Genomic DNA, 3,533 nt, shown 5'->3' with positions numbered 1-3,533 from the left:
CAAAAGAACTATCATACTCCACCATAAGGAGTATACTCACAGCACACACCTTGTGTCGATGCTAACTAATATCTGTGTCACATCCTTGCATCCAAGCCAATGCCCATGTCACACCTCTGCATCTTTACCAATGCTCGTGTTACAACTTGCATCAAAGCCAATGTCCATGTCACACCCTACATCAAAGTCAGTCATCGCCCTTGTGCTTTTGTGGATCTGCTAACAATTAATATCTTTCACTATGATGTCTCACACACGCCATTACGATATTCTCTTTCTCATCTCCAATGAGAACATTCTCTCAACATCTAGAGAGATATTGTCAGCATCTAACTCAACACCTATGTCTCTATCTCCACCTTGATCCTAACCCAATACATGAACTTATGGGGTTCTGGATCAATACATACATCGCCCATACTACAGTTCTGTTATGTTTCCTTTCCTTTAACTCATCTACTCTATTTTTGCCACTACCTTTGATGCACCTTGTCTAGCCATCACATATTCACCCTCTCTTTAGCCATTATCTGACGTATGGATTAAGAGTCATATACCAATTGGCTCAGATACCAATTATTGGTGCAGCAGAAGCGATCGTTACGCAGCGTTGACCACAAGCAATCAAATAAAGGCATAGAATAAATAGAAGAGAAGAAACATGAGAATTTGTTAACAGGGTTCAACCAATTATGCCTACGTCCTCGGGAGCGCTGAGTGGCTACCAAGATATTATTAGAGAATAAGGATTATAAACCCTAGCACACCCATGGGTCCACCTACCCATGTGGTGTTTCTATTTGGTGCTTACATCTGGTGCACATTATAACAAAGGATATGAGTCCAATATATAACATTGGTTACTCTACTCTATTCCAATACTAGACAATGTGAGACTAATACAATAACATATTTCAAGCATTCTCAACAACAATAACATATTTCAAGCATCCCAACAATCTTCACCTTGATTAAATAGATGAATATCTCACTCCTTAGGAAATCTACACAAGAATCTCCATCCTAGCGAATATATGAATCCACTTTGTTCAATGTCTAATTCTCTTTAACAACTCCTCTACATAAGAGTCTGCTCCCCTACAACATAAACCATATGAGTATCTTTGATGATGTTACCAAAAGCCTAGCTCTCTAAACTTTTAGGAAGTCTTTCGATATATTGGAACTTCTACATAAAAGTTCACCAATAATCGTAATCTTCAATACTCAGTCAAACTAAACCTTGAAGCTTCCTTGGAGAGTTTCAACCACTACCATCATTATCTAGTCCGACAATCATAGTTTACAAGAACTATCATACTCCACCAAAAGAAGTATACCCACAATACACCACAATTTCGCCATGTTTACTTCTCCTTCAACTCGTGTATTTTATCCTTGCATAGTACCTTTGATGCACCTTGTCTAGCTAACATGCATTCACCCTCTTTAGATACTCTGGTGCTTGGGTTAAGAGTCATATACCAATTGACTTTTAACCAATTGTTGGTGTAGCGGAAGTGATTAACGTGCATAGAATAAAGAGAAGAGAAGAAGCAAAAAAATTTGGTAAAGAGGTTCAACCAATTATACGTACATCATCGGAAGCATGGAGTGACTACCAATATATTATTGGAGATAAGAGTTACAAATCCTAACACACCCATGGGCCCAAGTGCCCATAAAGTGTTTCTATTTGATGTTTCTATTTAATAACAAGGGGTCTGAGTCCAATATATAACATTGATATTATACTCTATTTTGATACTAGACAATATGAGACTAACATAATAACATATTTCAAGCATCCCAACAACTTTTAATATATTGGCAAAGTTTTTTTCCCCTCCTTTTTGCAACGATGAAAGGGAAACGTGCATCTGTTTGAATTTAGATGCTAACACTTAATGTCTCATAGCTCTACTAATTAAACTAACACTTGAGGACTCAACTTGCTCATTCCTATCAATGTCATCACCAATAACCTAAGCATGCTTCCCCAAGAGTGAAATCCTTTTGAGTATTCTGATATGGTAACTAAGAGCCTAACCTATCTCGTAATGGATACAATCACTTTCTTCTCTTGTGTTGTTGTTTATCTAATACCTCCAAAGGGACATGTTGTCTAATGTTCATTTTGTCTCCTTCACAAAACATGTTTCAACTTAACTTATCGACTTTGATCTTATCTGATACGACTCGAGAGTCCACATATAACACTTCAACCTTGACATGCGACCTCTTAGGCTCATAAATTTACTGAGTGTACCACCTATTAAGCTTAAATGCACCATGCAATATTGTATTCTCCCTAAAGGAAGCCTTCGTGGCTCGAACACATGAGCTCAGGGACTGTATAAACTTAACAGATAGCTCAGCAAATTCATGAGTCACATATCAGAGTTGAAGTGTTACACCAAACATTAATAGGATTTTCTACCCAGGTTTAGTGAAAATTAATCCCAACAAATTAGTTTCACATTACACTTTTATCCAAAACCTATAAACATTATATTTATATGGATCTTTATAGTTGCATATTTTTAACTTCCTCATTTTCATCTAATATGAATCTTCTTCATGATATCCTCAAACAATTAAAAATTCAACATTTTCCAGTAGGATTAAGCCAATTGTATAAGGATTATTTTTGTGAATATAATTACTTAATCTAAACATGGACTGTATACTTTCTGCTCGGTCGAATAGATAAATTAATCAAAGCTAATTTCGCCTCCATTCAAATTGACTTATAAATAATAAAATCTAGAATTAATAAATGATAATTTAAGTGAGAATCATACATATGATCCATACCATAACTTAAGGTGTGAAGGTTTTTCCCAGTAACTTCTTTAGAATAAAAATTATAAAGAATTTATAATAAAAAATTATAAAAATTAATTAGACTTTCAAAACACTTGGTATAAAAAATTATTTGAACACACAGGCACAACTTTAAAATCCGATAAAAATAGTAATAATTCCTAAAACAGATAAATTTAAAAATAAAGATGTCCTCATTAGTTCCTTATTTAACATTTTTATTTTATTTCAAATATATTGTTGTTTTAAAAACTCATTATTCAACTATACATTATTTTCAAAGTGTATAATAAGGACTATTCAATTATTGATTACTTATACATTTTTTTCCACTTCTTGTTTCTCCCTCTTTCTTAATCATGACAAGTGTATAAGGACTAAATGATGATATTTTAATTAAGATAGACCAGATATTTATATTATTCGATAATTTCTTAATTTATGTGTGCAACCTTAAACATTAAAACATAAAAAGTGTGGGAATACGATTTAATAGAAACTATATATATAATATCAAATCCACTTCTACAAAATGGTATTGAATGTTAAATCACTAACATCATAGTCGAAATGAGATGGTGCATGCATGCATCATGCATGCTTCTTATTCTTGTCAGCCCTAATTTTTTGCATATTATATCCTTAGAAAGGAGACCATATATAATATGGATATTGCCTTTACTTTACTTTTCTTTATTTTTACACAT

This window comes from Lupinus angustifolius, unplaced genomic scaffold (assembly GCF_001865875.1).
Source record: "Lupinus angustifolius cultivar Tanjil unplaced genomic scaffold, LupAngTanjil_v1.0 Scaffold_1_487, whole genome shotgun sequence".
Lineage (NCBI taxonomy): Eukaryota > Viridiplantae > Streptophyta > Magnoliopsida > Fabales > Fabaceae > Lupinus > Lupinus angustifolius.
This window is presented reverse-complemented; position numbering follows the sequence as displayed.